The sequence below is a fragment of the Anabrus simplex genome, chromosome 10 (assembly GCF_040414725.1).
Source record: "Anabrus simplex isolate iqAnaSimp1 chromosome 10, ASM4041472v1, whole genome shotgun sequence".
In the NCBI taxonomy this organism is placed as follows: Eukaryota; Metazoa; Arthropoda; class Insecta; order Orthoptera; family Tettigoniidae; genus Anabrus; species Anabrus simplex.
In genome coordinates, this window is record NC_090274.1 from 74151750 (window position 1) to 74167834 (window position 16085).

The 16085-nt window shown below is 41.2% G+C and overlaps 1 non-coding gene across 1 annotated transcript; it reads right to left on the reverse strand.

The window, feature by feature from the left end:
- Nucleotides 1–14798: 14798 nt before the first annotated feature.
- TRNAL-CAA (transfer RNA leucine (anticodon CAA)) lies at nucleotides 14799–14872 on the reverse strand. Its single transcript has one exon. It is a non-coding gene; the product is annotated as a tRNA-Leu (tRNA).
- Between the last annotated feature and the right edge of the window lie 1213 nt (nucleotides 14873–16085).

Genomic DNA, 16085 nt, shown 5'->3' on the forward strand with positions numbered 1-16085 from the left:
TGCGCGATGCAGGTTTAAACTTGTTCGATAAAGCTATGCCTTGACATAGGAGGTGGAGGGGGTGGTGGAGGAGGAGGAGGTGGAGAAGGAGGAGGAGAAGGATGAGGCCTTATCAGCCTATGTATAGCCGCCATTGTTTAAAGATGACAGCTGTCTTAAAAGCACGTAGAATTTTTTCAATTACCTGTCACCACATTTCAACAGTATGAGGTATAGTGCTGTAAAGATAGCAGCATTATGGTCTGTCAAAATTGCACATTACCCTCCACCACATGTATAAGGATGAGGTTTAGTGTCTTAAAGGTAGCAGCACGATCCGTTGTTGTTTAAAGATGGTGGTCGACAGCTATCAAAACCAGGTAGAATTGTTCAAATTGCCGCCACCACATTTCAAAGGTAGAAGCTAAAGGTGGCAGCACGGTGCTCTGTTAATAAAAGATGGCAGCTGTCACGTGGACATAGCCGCCTCCACATTTCAAAAGTAGTAGCTAAAGATGGCAGCACGGTGCTCTCTTGATTAAAGATGACCGCTGTCAAAAAGAACGTAGCTTTGAAGAGCACGTGGAATTTCAAATTGCCCTCTACCGCATGCATAACAGTAGCGGCTATCTTGCGCAGTAGCCTCTAGGCTAGCTTTCTTCATAAGAGCCGCCACCATCTAGTGCGAGCACCCCTAGGCCATCTCGTATAGAGCTGTGTATAGCCGCCATCTTGTCGCTGCCATCTCGCTCAAGCATCCCTAGAGCGTCTCATAAGGGAAGCAGTCATCTTGCGCAAGCACCCTTAAGCAGTCTCATAAGAAGCTATGTATAGCCGTCATTTTAAGTCCACCATCTTGCGCAAGCATTCCTAGGGAGTCTCATAAAAGCAGCAGCCATATTGTGCAAGCACCCTAAGCAGTCTTATAAAAAGCTACGTATAGCCGCCATCTTGTAGAATTAGGTAGCTATCAATGCCAAAGGGCCTAAGTAGGAACCGAACCGTTGATCTCATCATTAGACTACTTTTTTTCTTATGCTGTCATGTTCCTGATACTGCGAACCTGGCTATTAGGTGGAAAATATTTGTCCGTTTTGCTCTACGATGCACCGTTTTCGAGATATATAACATTTTGCATTTAAGCCCCAAATTGCATGAATCGAATCAGCACGGCCCGTTATAATCTCTACCATAGCAAAATCTAATCAAGTTACGAAAACTTGCTTCAATACAAGCTAAAACTGACTAAATGCCAAAAGGCTTAAGTAGGAGCCGACCCGTTGATATCATCATTAGACTACTTTTCTCTTATGCTAACATGTTCCTTATACTGCGAACCTGTGTATTAGGCAGAACACTTTTGTCCGTTTTGCTCTACGATACACCGTTTTCGAGATATTTCACATTTTGCCTTTAAGCCCCAAATTTAATGAATCGAACCGGCTCGGCACGTTAGCCTCTAAGCTAGTTTTCTTGATAAGAGCAGCAGCCATCTTGCGCAAGCACCCTTAAGGCGTCTCATAAGGAGCCGTGCACAGCCGCCATCCTGTGTCCGCCATCTTGCGCAAGCATCCTTAGGGTGTCTCAAGCCATCTTTTGCAAGCACCCTTAGGCCGTCTCAAGCCATCTTTCGCAAGCATCCTTAAGGCGTCTCATAAGGAGCCATGTATAGCCACCATCTTGCGCAAGCATCCCAAGGGCGTCTCACAAGAACCTATGTATAGCATCCATCTTGCATCCACCATCTTGCGTAAGCACCATTAAGGAGTCATGTATAGCCGCCATCTTGTGCAATTAGCGTCGAGAGATGTTTGCTGTAGAATTTTTAAAATTATCGCCACCATATTTTAAAGGTAGTAGCTAAAGAGTGCAGCACTGGGGTTTGCGATGCAAGATGGCGGTTGACAGCTGACGGAATTTTACAAATTGCCCGCTACTACGATAAAGATAGCAGCACGGTGCTCCGTGGATTAAGGATGGCGGATGACAGCTGTCAGAAAAAAACGTGGGCTTGTTTCCAAACAAGAGCACGTGGAATTTTTTAAATTGCCGCCACCAAATTTCAAAGGTAAATAGCTAAAGAGGGCAACACGGTGCTCTCTTGATTAAAGATGGCGGATGAAAGCTGTCAAAAAACCACGTGGATTTGTTTCCAAACAAGAGCACGTGGAAATTGCCGCCACCACATTTCAAAGGTAAGTAGCTAAAGAGTGCAGCATCGAGGTTTGTGATGCAAGATAGCAGATAGCTAAAGAGGGCAGCATGGTGCTCTCTTGATTAAAGATGGTGGATGCCAGCTGTCAATAAAGCACGTGAATTTGTTTGCAAACAAGAGCCCGTGGAATTTTTCAAATTGCCGCCACCACATTTCAAAGGTAAGTAGCTAATGAGTGCAGCACTGAGTTTTTTGCTGCAAGATGGCTGATGGCAGCTGTCAAAAAAGCACGTGGCTTTGTTTACCGATTCAAATCTCGCGCTAGTAAGGTTTAGTTGGCAGCACTGAGGTTTAGGCCCATCAAGATGGCAGCATTGAGGTTAGCAATACGGTGTTGTCAGTGATAGCTGCCAAAAGCACGTGGCTGTCAAAAAAGCACACGGCTTTGTTTACTCATTCAAATCTCGCGCTAGTAAGGTTTAGTTGGCACCACTGAGGTTTAGGCCCGTCAAGATGGCAGCAGTGAGGTTAGCGATGCGTTGTTGTCGATGACAGCTGTCCAAAAGCACGTGACTTTGTTTACAAATTCAAATTTCCTGCGGGAGGCGTTAGAGGCCCCTGGCAAGGCCCCTCAGGAGGAGGAGGAGGAGGAAGAGGCCCCTGGGAAGGCCCCGAGGAGGAGGAGGAGGAGCGGGCCCCTGGGAGCCGGAGGTGGAGGAGGCGGCCGAACCCGTGACTTTATCTACTGATGTCTATACAAGACCTGTCCCTTCTGAAAAGAAAGCGAACTACTCTGCGAGCAAATTTAACGCGCTTTGTCAATCTTTTTTAAAGACAAAACAATTACACCAGACTATGACGAAATAGAATATCATCGTAATAGACTTCAGAACACTTTGCAATTATTAGGTTTCTCAGATGATCTTGTACACGACCAGTTACCCGACACAGATTATGAAACAGATGTACAAGCATGTGACTACTATGTCGACAGTGCAACAAGAGCTATACACCATGCTGACAAAACTCTTACACGGAAATCAGCAGATACAAATGCGTCAACTTCCATTCCCAGTTCTAGCCATTACGTACAACCCCCTGTTGTTCCAGAAGTTAAACTCCCGACAATACACATCCAGCCATTCTCAGGTGACATCGAGTCCTGGTTTTGTTTCTGGGAACAGTTCGAGACAGCAGTTGACAAGAACACTACGATTCCAGATATAAGCAAGCACGTGTTATTAGGAGGTTATCTACGAGGTGAACCCAAGCAACACTCGATGGTATAGCATTTAGTTCAGAAACGTACGCCCAGATTAAGACTCTACTTACTGGACGTTATGGCGACAAGGATAAAATAATTCAGGCTCCTTTCAACTTCCTGGAGAATTTACCACCCACCTTATAACAGAAACCTGATGACCTCAACGTGACATACGTGGGGTGCCACCGTAGAGTTCAAGCCCTCAAGGCGCTCGGCGAAGACATTAATGTTTACGGACGCGTGATTGCCCCAAAGATTTTACGAGCTTTTCCAGCGGCAATCTGCACACGTTGGCTACTTCACGCAAAGCGCAACATAATCTCCGAAGGTCATATGATGTCTCTGATAGAATTTCTTCGTGAGGAGGTAGAAGCGGCCCTTAGCACTCAGAAAATCAGGGGGGAGGCCAGCATCGCACTTCCATCACTGTATCCACCTACAGCAGCTGCTCTCCAAGTCAGTACTAGGCCACAAAAGTTTAGGAGGGAGCAGAACAAGCCCGCAATAACACCATTCTGTGCCTTCTGCGAAAGCAGGGTTCACTGGGCACAGGATGCACACAAGTAGTCCTACCCCAAGCTAGGGTGGAGAAGCTGAAACTAACCTCAATCGAGGTCACAACGTCCAGAACTCCAACAAGAAGGGCAGAGTGTCATGCTCTAAATGCAAACAATTTCATCATGTATCCATCTGCAACCAGAGCCAGTCCCAGTCAACTTCTGTCGGAAAGATTGAAATAGGGCCACCCAGTTTCTCATTTCTGCAGATAGCCCGTGTTCAGTACAAGGACCAACAGGGTCACACAAGATCATACGATGCCTCCTAGACGCTGGAAGTCAATCAAGTTTTATTGCCACGTCATTATTGGACACTCTACAACGACCAGTAATATGTACTCGAGACCTAGCAGTCACAGCCTTCGAAACATCTAGCATTAGCTTACAGCCACGTCGACTCACCCAATTTGAAATGATCGGATTTTCGACAAAAACCGCCGTCACTATCACAGCTTTTGAAAGTGCCAACACTTATTCATCTCACCCAACAGTCACTCTTAACCACAGCATTCTAACACTCGCTGATCCAAAAACCAACGACGTCGATGACTTGCCGATTAAAATCCTTATTGGTGCAGACAATTATTGGAAAGTCGTGAAACTAGATCCTTCACAGCCCATCACACCTTCCTTAGTCCTACTTCCAACAATCTTCGGTTGGGTCCTCACAGGCAACCGTTTTGGTACCACTGTCAATCATGTCATGACGAACCACGTCTCCGTCAACAATGACGAGATATCTGACGACTCCATGCGACGGTTTTTGGGACCTTGAGACAATTGGCACTCGAGAGACGAAACACAGACAACTAGACGACACGGATGCTGCTATTCTCCAAGAGTTCCACGACAGTTACGGCATCCATGACGGACGAAGAGTCGTGACCCTTCCTCGCAAACGGGATACAGTCTTATCCGATAATTTCGCAACAACCGAGGCAAGGTTTCGAACATTATAGAGACCGCTACATCAAGACGAAACTTTCAAGAACATGTATCACACGCAAATGTTGGACTACGTGCTTCGAGAGCAAGTGAAACAAGGCCCTGATACCGTAATCCCCGGAAATATATTTTATCTGCCACACCATGCCGTCAAGAAGGAGAAACGAGATGCCACTAAATGGAGAATAGTGTACGACGCTTCCTCTCACGAACCAGGATTTCCATCCCTCAGCGATGCCCTCCACATGGGTCCAAATCTCCTACCCGAAATTTTTGCCAACCTTTTAAGGTTTCGATTACATAGAAAGGCCATCGCATGTGATGGTACCCAGGTATTTCTCCAGCTATCTCTCGACGAAAACGATAGAGATCTCACCAGATTTTTTTGGTACCGAATCGACACTACTACGGACGGAACCTACACGACAACAGAGGACGTCGTAACGTACCAATTTACCCTCCTACCTTTTGGCCTCACCTGTAGCCCGTTCCTCCTCTCGGCTACTCTCCGTGAACTAGCTACCCTACACCATAACACGTATCCCACGACAGCCCCTCTCCTAGATGCTTGCATATTCATGGATGACTTCACTGCCAGCGTAGAAGATGACAATACGGCCGTTATTCTTTATTATGAACTAACAGCCCTTCTGCGCCACATTCGACTCCCACTCTCCAAATGGGTCACGAATTCCTTGCCATTAATGAACATTTGGAAAGCAGAAAGTCGAGAACTCGTACTGCAGACACGAGTATTAGGTATCGACTGGAATGCGGAATCAGACCAACTCTTTACAACCCCAGGTGACGTCACTGCAAAACTACGTGCCGGGCAACTAAATGACAGTTACTGAAAGCCACCGCACGCTTCTACGACAGACTTGGACTATTTTCACCCGTGTCGATCACTGCCAAAATCCTTTTCCAAGACACTTGGTGCCAAGGACTGGCATGGGAAGAAATTTTACCACCTAATCTCACCCATCGATGGAACGATTAGCTCTCACACCTACAGTAACTCTCTCCAATCCGGATACCACGATTGATTGCCATTTCGAATTCCGGCACAGATTTATCACTGCACTTGTTTTGCGACTCCTCCGAAAGAGCATACGGCGCCGCATTGTATGTCCGGTCACTTGTCGACGACGCTTACACTGTTCGTTTAGTCTGCAGCAAGGCCAGACTGTCTCCTGTGAAGAAAGTGACCCTTCCCAGGCTCGAATTGTTAGCAGCCTTGGTCGGATCCCGACTTCTACATTATTTTTACGAAGCCACTGGAGTAATGTCCATCCCTGCCACGTTATGGAGTGATTCTACAGTCACACTAGGGTTGATAAGAAGTAATCCCAACCGTTGGAAGACATTTGTCTGTAACCGAGTGACTGAAATTTGACTCATACCACGTCCAGTCAGTAGAGACACTGTCCAGGAATCAACAACCCAGCTGACCACCTTTCTAGAGGACTTCAAGCACATCAACTAGAGTCCTTGGACTCATGGTGGCACGGACCTTCGTGGTTGAATGGACCTTCCTACTCATGGCCCAGAGATGTCATCCCCAATAATATGAGTCTACCCGAGGAAAGAAAGACCACTCAAGTTCTTGCAGCCAACACTCCAGAATCATAGTTTGCTGCCTCACGATTTAGTACATACTGGAAAATTTTACGAGTTACTGCGTGGATTCTACGATTCGTGAAATGCTTGAAGGAGAAAACCAAGTATTGTCACAACGTCACAGCCTCAGAAATGGAAGAAGCAAGAACGTACTGGGTAAAGCAAGTGCAACAGGAATGCTTTGCTTCTGAACTGCAAGCCCTGAAGCATAATCTTCCACTAGCACGAGCGTCGAAGATCTTTCGCTACAATCCATTTCTACAACATGGTATCCTCCGACTAGGCGGACGGCTACAACATGCAGACATCTCGAGCAACAAAAGCACCCAATACTTCTGGATGGCTCACACGCTTTCTGTAAACTTCTGATGAAGCAAACGCACGTAAGACTTCACCATCTAGGTGTTCCCGCTATCCTAACTGAACTACGTACAGAATTCTGGAACTTGCGAACATGCCAAACAATCAAGAAGATCTTACACACTTGCCTTCCGTGTAAAATTGTTCACCGGAGGAGACTGGCGGAATTAGAAGCACCACTTCCTCTGGATCGTCTACGTCCTTCCAGACCATTCGAAGTAACGGGTCTAGACTTCGCAGGACCACTGTACGTTACTTCTGGCAACCTCATGAAGAAAGCATACATTTCATTATTCACCTGTGCAACAACGCGTGCACGCGTGCATTACATTTGGAACTGTGCAGTGATATGTCAACAGACAATTTCCTACAGGCCTTAACAGATGTTTATAGGCCGACGCGGTATACCACACACGATCTACAGCGACAACGCTCAGACATTCCATTCAGCGAACACAGAGTTAACAGACTTGTGGAGAGAACTGACAGCGGCACGGGCACAGCACTATATAGCCCAACAAGGTATTACATGGAATTTCATTGCCGCACGTGCCGCTTGGTGGGGAGGATGGTGGGAAAGACTGATCAGCCTCACCAAGCGATGTTTGCGGAAAATAGTTGGACATTCCACTGTTGATGACGAAGGGTTTCGGACTGTTTTGACCAGCATAGAAGCCGTATTAAACACAAGACCCTTAACGCAACATGATGACAATGGTGGTGTATTGACTCCAGCCCACCTCCTCGTTGGCGATCGACTCACCACGATACCTACTGGACCAGAACCACCTAGGCGAGACGTTGTTAAAACCTTCAGACTACTCCAGCGAATGACTGACGACTTCTGGAAGCGTTGGAGTTAAGAGTATTTGCTACTATTACGGAATTTTCACGAAGTTAGCCAGCCCCGAGACCGCGGCTCAAGAATCAGGGTCGGTGAAGTAGTTTTACTACAAGAGGATACGTGCCCAAGATACGTGTGGAATAAGCACGGGTCGAAGAATTTCGCGAAGGACGTGACGGGAGAACTAGAACGGTTATTCTTCGCACCTCGGACGTAAACCATGTGACACGGCCTGTCCAGCTGGTCATCCCACTCGAGATAGACCAGGGTGGGGAGGATGTTGTAGATTCATAGTAAAGGACTCATACACACACTATCGGGGAATATGTGTACTTGAATCGATAATCTCTTTGTACTGGATTATGGTAAGTAATAATTTAAAAAATGCTAGCCGTAACGAAGTGAAGTGATTCAGTATATTATTTACTAGTGATATCCCCTACAGCTGTAGCCCTTGAGTTTGAGTGTCGTGCGCGGTAAACGTGTACCATAACGTTCGTGCGGCCCACTAGTTGGGAGAAGCGTAAGTGAACAATTACTAAATAGCACAATGTTTTATGTAGCAGTGACGTATTTTCCTACCCATGAAGAATAAATCCTCACTAGTATGGTGGTCGATATCACAAACGCACCCATGCACTTCCCTGAAGTCAATATTATCGCCATGAAACACTAATCAACAATAAAAGACACTACGAGGCCCATGTACATCACAAGATAGATACGAGGTTAGTACTAATCGTTATTTTTTATTTTTATTTGGGAAAGTAATAACCGCACACGGTCATCTACATAAATCTATAAATATCAATCACTTATGTTTCATTGTGGCGATTTTAAGTTTCCTAATTACCTCACACAAATCCCGAGGCAATAAAGCTATTATACAACTTCCTTGTAAGAAGTCGGCTGGAATATGCACCAACCATTTGGAATCCCACCTTTAAACTATATGAAAACAAAGTTGAAATGGTGCAAAACAAATTTCTTAGATACCTTACGTACAAAATAACTAATAATTATCCTAAATTTGATTCGTATGATGACTTAATGAAACAACTTGGCTATAAGTCCTTAGCAAAAAGACGAGTAATTGCAGTTCTTCTATTTGTCTACAAATTATTTAACAATATTATTGGTAGCTCTAACTTGCTCTCTCTGTTCAACTTGTCTGTCCCTAATCCATCTACACGCCCGAAATATGTTACTTTCTACTGCTCTAGATCAAGAACCCAACAACATAGTAATTCACCAGTGTTAAACTCAATGAAAATATTTAATAAATATAGCAATGAGTATAGAATAGATATATTTGCAACTACATACACATCCATAGTAAAACAATGTAAACAAATAACTTAATTGTTTTCTGTTTAAGTTAAAATCCCACTTTGCTGATTCCCATTGTTAGCCTCATAACTTTAGTTAATATTCTAGTTTCTAGTTATACCATCTAGCTCATCATCATTATTATCTTCGATAACTTCACTACCATCATGTATAATTACAGTACTAATGCAGCTTTAAAGCAGTTCGTAAATAATTTTAATTGTAATATTTTAAATACCTTGTTATAATATGTGCATATGTAACTGAATATTTGTAATACTATGTTACTGAAGAAAAGTGTATTTTTTAATTCATTTATGACTTTATTTTACAAGGACTTTCATAAGAGGTATTATAATTTTAATTTAATATTTGTTTTTATCTAATGTAATAGTATATGTATATGTGTTTCACATCATTAGGTTTGTACCTGTCTGAAGCACAATAAATAAATAAATAAATAAATAAATTATATAATATATAATTGGTTTAATGCATGTCCTCTTATGGTTGAGGGATTGCCTAAGTGAGTATTACTAAATGCGGTGTAAATATTAGTAATCACGAGTGTACAGATGTATTTGCTTAATGATCAGTCGACATGAAATTACTTTAGTTCAGAAAATATTATAATGTAGAAAAATTTATTTATAGGTTGTCATAGACTATTCACTGCCTGATCAAAAACATCTCAGGCATCAGCAACCATGGCAAAGCTATCAGCAAGGTAAAATTAACCGAATCAAACATTCCATGATGATCGGGCTGAAAACTATAATCTCAGTGGAAGAAGGAAGTTCAGAAAAGCACTAATATCTTAAGACTGAAATATTTAAACTTAATTTCAGCTCTTCCCCAAAGGAAAGCAACCCAGAAAACTAGGGTATTACAAAAACCCATAGCACTACAATAAGAAAGCTTACTATTAAAAGCTATATTCCTCATCTTGAAAGTAATCAGAAAGGAAACTGTTTTATTGCATAGCTAAGCAGGATATTTCTGAAGAAAAGGGGCGGTAGAAATCTAACAAAATGTTATATGGAATGGAAATATAAAAATAATTGTCAACAACAAAATTATACGAGATTCTAAAATTAATGTAACACTGTTTGGGAAATAATAAATTATGTAACTGGTAGGAGGTAATACGAGAGTCAACAGCCATTCCACCACATATCCTGATTTACTTATTTATAAACAAGGACAAACTGGAAAATAATTTTGAAATCCTTGAAAAGAATTACAGTTTACCTCCTGATATTCTGAGTTAACATTAATTACAGATGTAATGATGTAAATTGTATGTGACATGAAATTACATTTAAATGTTCTGTCCACGGTAACTAGTAGTATACATGAATTGTGTACGACTAGTGGCAAGTAAATAATAATATCCTTGTCTGTAATTCCTATTGCTCATTTCTCTCAAGTTGCCATCGTATTTGTGATGCTTTTCTTCACATGAATTCCTATTCTCTGATACTTCAAATTCTCGTTTACTGCAGTACGAAGGTATTTACTCCTCTTATGTCGTGTCCTAAAATAACATTTTAAACAGGAATTACCTGCTTGTGCCGCCGTGTCTCCCCTCATGATATTGTACATCACAATTACAAACAAAACAGGTGACTATATATTTAATAGATTTCAGACAACTTAATTATTTGTAGACTATAGCACGGAGCACTATTATAGAGTAAATACACGTGCATAACAGTATTTTGGAGTGTCATCGAGCTCGAACTGTGGAACTATAGGTTCCTGAGCGGCAACAATATTATTCATACAAGAAAACAAAGATCTACTTCCACTGTTGTTTTCACACAATTAAACTTTTAAAGATATTTCCACAAATCGAACATCTAATCAGCCATACTCCACAGTAAGTAGAAAGAAGGGAGTCAAATGGAACTTATTGGACAAACAAACCTTCAGGCACAGCAAAACTCCACGACACTTCTCCAGAGAGATAAGAATGTGATGTAATATTAACAATAATGTTACTAAGCCACACATCCCGGCTGTTGTTTAAGGAAAGACCTGTTAGAAAATCTTGGCACTGTATACATGAGAAAAGTGCGGCCTGAATCGTGTGTTAGTGGACTGGTAACATCGACGATTTTACCACTGGAAAAATGTATTATTGTATACATCGTTATCACAAACCATGTTAACCCTAGAACAATACTGCGAAAATCGTAAAATCAACGGTCGGGCTAGGTGTGATGGACGTAATATCAAAATAATTAGGTAAAGCATTTTATTGATTAATTTTGCACCAAAAATATTTTACAACAAAATGGCATGTCAATACCCTGAATATATTCTTAGAATAGTCGACTCAATTAAAATCTTTAAAATGTCCACTGAAAAATCAGCATAACGTTTAGGGTTCAAAACACACACGGATATGAAAATTTATGGCAAGCAATATGTACTTAATGCATTTATCTGTTAAGAGTATTGTCCAAAAATGAACACGATGATTCTCAATATGGCAAGCAAAATGTAACATGTACATGACACTTAGAGAAGTTCCAACTGGATCACATTCTTTGCTTTCCTCTGCCTTTATCAACAAAATAACGAGGAGAGCTATTTGCTTTTGAATCCGTAGTAATCACCGTAAAACTAAAATTAGCTATAGTCGCATCTCCAATGTCTTCCTCTCCTTCAATAAATTAGCTGTTGGATTCAATATTACTGGTTATCAGAAAAACTGGATCAGGGTATGAATCATCATTCTAGGGTTAAACAGTCGTCTTACAAGGTGAGGCTTCAGACATAAAGATATCTGCACGTTGAATACAAGGGTGTAGCCGTCCTATAAAATCTCTTCTTAGATTAAGAATTCCAGAAAATAACGTTGAAATGTACCATATAACAACATGAGCGTTACCGATAGGGTCTAAATATGTGTTCCCTGCTAGTGTACTTACAAAAAGAACAAACGACCAATGATACATAACATCAGTGTGGATGTTCACTAAGGTGAGCAACCAGGTCTGTCCGAAAATGAGTCTTGTGGGAAAACGTAATTAATTCATTTATTAAAATGGCTTGATCGTTCTGCAGTGTTAGCAAGTGAGTTCTTCTTAAGATAAAACTACGAAACGTAATACCACACATATAACACAGAAGCATCTATGCTGGAGACTGAGTGAGCAGGTGTTTATAAAATTGCCACACTCGTTACAAGAGTAAGAGAGGTTCCACCAAATTCTTCAGAGAAACGTCCCCGTTCCACACCGCAAGTCAGCATATGTTGTTTTATTGCACGCTTGAGAAAAATTACCATCATATTGACATCAACAGAGTGACCGTAGCTTGGAAAGACTCACCGGATGTTTTCCAACTCGCCTCTTCCCTAAATCTTTTACCTCATTGGTTAAACCAGTGGGAACGTTTTCCGTTATAAGTGACCTTGTGCATTCGAAAATTAGATTTTTGAATTACTTGCTGCCACATTTTTTACAAATTTGAAGGCGCCCAGCAATTTGCGTGGGCAGGTGGGTTTGAAGACTAGATATCGGGGGAAACTCACCTCAAGACTGCGGAAGCTCTACAATGTCTTTAAGCAGTTACTCATTAAGCGTGCACTTTTCACGAAACATTTTACCATATTAGTTACGACAGTTTGAGCGACAGATGTTTCCGAAAAATATATTGGTGGAAAACGCACTATAACATTCAGCATGAGAGTGTGACCAATATCCATCCAGTGTGTGTGTGTGTGTTGTGATAGTACATAAATCACACCCTCGCACTATATTCAAAAGTAGGAGATACTTTTGTCAGTATTTGATTTATTATTATTATCATCATCATCGTTATTTCATTTATATATTTATCCCTAATATTTTAAACTGGAAGGTATCCATATGTGATATGAGTATTTTTTTGTACAAACGGATGGGAAACAGTGCTAATTACAACTCGGAATTTGTATGAGTCATGCGGATATCCCAGAGTCCGATAAGGTGACCTTGTTGATGTTCTACTCGGAAAGTTCCTATGATTCATGTGAATAGCCCAGAGTCTGATGGGGATGTGTTGTTGATGTCATGAGATCCGCAAGAGGTTCGGGGCGTAGTCTTGACAAGATCTTCTACACGTGATTGGATGGCCAGGATCATCTAGACGTATCATATAAGAGGCCTATATAGGCATGTGATCAAACGGCGAGAAGCATACTGGACTTGGCTTCATACTGGACTGGATTTCAAACGTTGGTGCAGAAAACTTGACTTCAAACAGCAAAGGAGAGGAGATGAATCTTATAGGAACCTGGCTTTATTGTGTTTGTGAAGTGTGGTAATAACCTATAACTGTGGAGTGCTTAGGCACTTGGTATTGTACCTAATAAGGCAGCTTTGTGCTACATGTTGGTGCGAGGTATGGGGTGCTGTATTTCAGACTTTGCAAAATTTATGTTCCGGAACAACAAGCGTGTGTTGCTCGAGTGATGTGCCTTTAAACCAAGTGTTGAAGTAAATGAACACAGTATTACAACGGCACAGTATCTATCTGTGTGTTATGACACGTACCAATAATGAGAATATGCTACTGGTGCTGATATACAGAGAAAGTTAAGGGTACTTATTACACCCTCTAGCAGATAGAGCTGCGGGAACTTATCCTGGTTCTTGGCTCGGAGGCTGTAAATAAAATATACTTACCGCTACTGGAGATCCTATCTCATTGGTGATCAGTTCTTCGTCGCCTTCAGGGTACTAATAAGGATTGTCTAACTACGGGCTATCTATACTAACGAATAAACGAAATCTCATTTGACTCCGAGTGATTTTTAAATATAATTATTCTTTATGAACCCAAAAGGAAACATAAATACCACATCCTATTGATTGATGAAATAAAATATAAACAAAACTTGTTTAAATGCGAGCTTGCAAGCTTTACAGAAATTTTAAATTCTAAAATCAGTTTTACAAAATGTATGAATTAATAAACTATCACATTACTAATTCATCTTACATTTGACAAGGCTGTAATTATTATTTTGATCATCATTAATCTAAAGTGCATTACAATTGGTTAATAACCACCAGTTAAATGTTATGACTGATGCTTAATGTCACCAATTATTTCATTATAATAAATTATAATTTTACATCATGGGTTATTAACTTTTCATTTGCTTAGAACATTCCAATATGATTTGCTGGAGTCATTTCTCCCTTTTTCACCATTCTCTATTATTGAAATATGACGAACTTTCCTTGAAAATATAAAATAAAATAATAATCATTGTGTAACTTTCCATCATTTTACATCGGGTTTTCGAAACTGTTGTTACTTAAAATCTCGGGAATGACTGAATTTTGTTTTAAAATTTTACTCGAAACCGACATTCAACCTATTAGGTCGTAATACGTACATTTAGTACGTGTTGAAGAGATGTTAAGTACAGAACAAAAATGGCCAACCAGACACCAGTGGGATCCGAACCCATAACCTCCCGATTTCGCGTCGGTTGCTCTACCAATTGAGCTATTGTGGCCTAGGCTATCTTTGTTCTGTTGGAAGGGATCTAAGCTACAGGTCGGGTACTACTACCATCACACTGTAGAGTGCGTTTAAGTTGCCCGTTGAGGGCCAAGTCAATGAATATTGAATTTTCACGACCGCATTGTAATCGAAACCGACTTTCAACCTATTAGGTCGTGTTACGTACATTTAGTACGTGTTGAAGAGATGTTAAGTACAGTACAAAAATGGCCAACCAGACACCAATGGGATCCGAACCCACAACCTCCCGATTTTGCGTCGGATGCTCTACCAATTGAGCTATGGTGGTCCGTAGCTTAGATCCTTTCCAAAAGAACAAAGACGGCCTAGGCAAGTTACATCAATTGATCTACTAATATTCAGCTTCAGCACGTTTATGGATCTTCATACGTGTTCGATTGTGTTATGACATTGTGCCTGACAGTGTATACAAGCTAGCTCATTTAACCGTTCTCCGCTTTTCATAAAAATCATTATAAGACTTTGCCTAACACTGCGTGTGCCATACTGCCGCTCAGAAAATCTACGCACTGTTTCTATTAAGTGACATTTTACTTCTTCTGAATTTTACAGTGTCTACCCCCGTCATCTTTTATATCGCCTCTTCTACTGATCCGCAGTGAACTTGATCTTTTATTTTCTTTTTCCTATGCATTGTTTTTCATGTTTTGCTCGGCTGATGATGACCTGGACTAGCATTTTCCTCCAAACGCAGCTCACATATTTCCACACATATGAAATTTACTGCCTGATGAGTTTGCGTCAGCTTGAATACTGTCTGTCAACTGTTTTTTTCCCTGGCTACCTGCTCCTCGGCAAAGTCGTCCCGTTAATCCTATTATAAAATGTAATTCACCCCTCTTGTACTCGCCTTCTTATACACTTGACTTGTAGTACAACTGTTTGTTTACCATTACTCAACTAGTTATGTGCCCCCAGTCTCTAGAAAATGAAAGTATTTCCTTTGCAACATGCTGGCTGATCGCCATTGAAATGAAAGTTCCACCTTCTATGAACTGCCATCCACAGTTAAATATATCAAAGTGTTGTAACAGGAAAAATAATATTAATGATAACTGTTATTATATTAAAAATGAATAACTGTTCCTCGACGTGTGCTTATTTTTTGCCTCATATCTGCTATGATGGTGCAGTGTCATTATAAAAGCACAATCCATAACCCTATTCAATGCTTACATACTGCACAAAGATCTTCAAGTGTCCCATAAATACAATACATGAGCGTTCTCAGATCACGTTTTCATCTAACTACTTCCCAAATAAGAGTGTTCTCACTGGCGTGGCGTCTGTTCGCAGGTCCTGACACAGGTGCGGAGTGATATCCCTTGACTTACTCTGGGATTTTATGGTTGCCAGAGCGTCTTTTTTATTTACACACCAACTCTTGTCACTTCACTAATCGCACTTATAACAAACAAACATATAGCGATTCCATTGTTATGTCGTGATTGCAAAGTTGATAACTGACCTTTATATAATTCT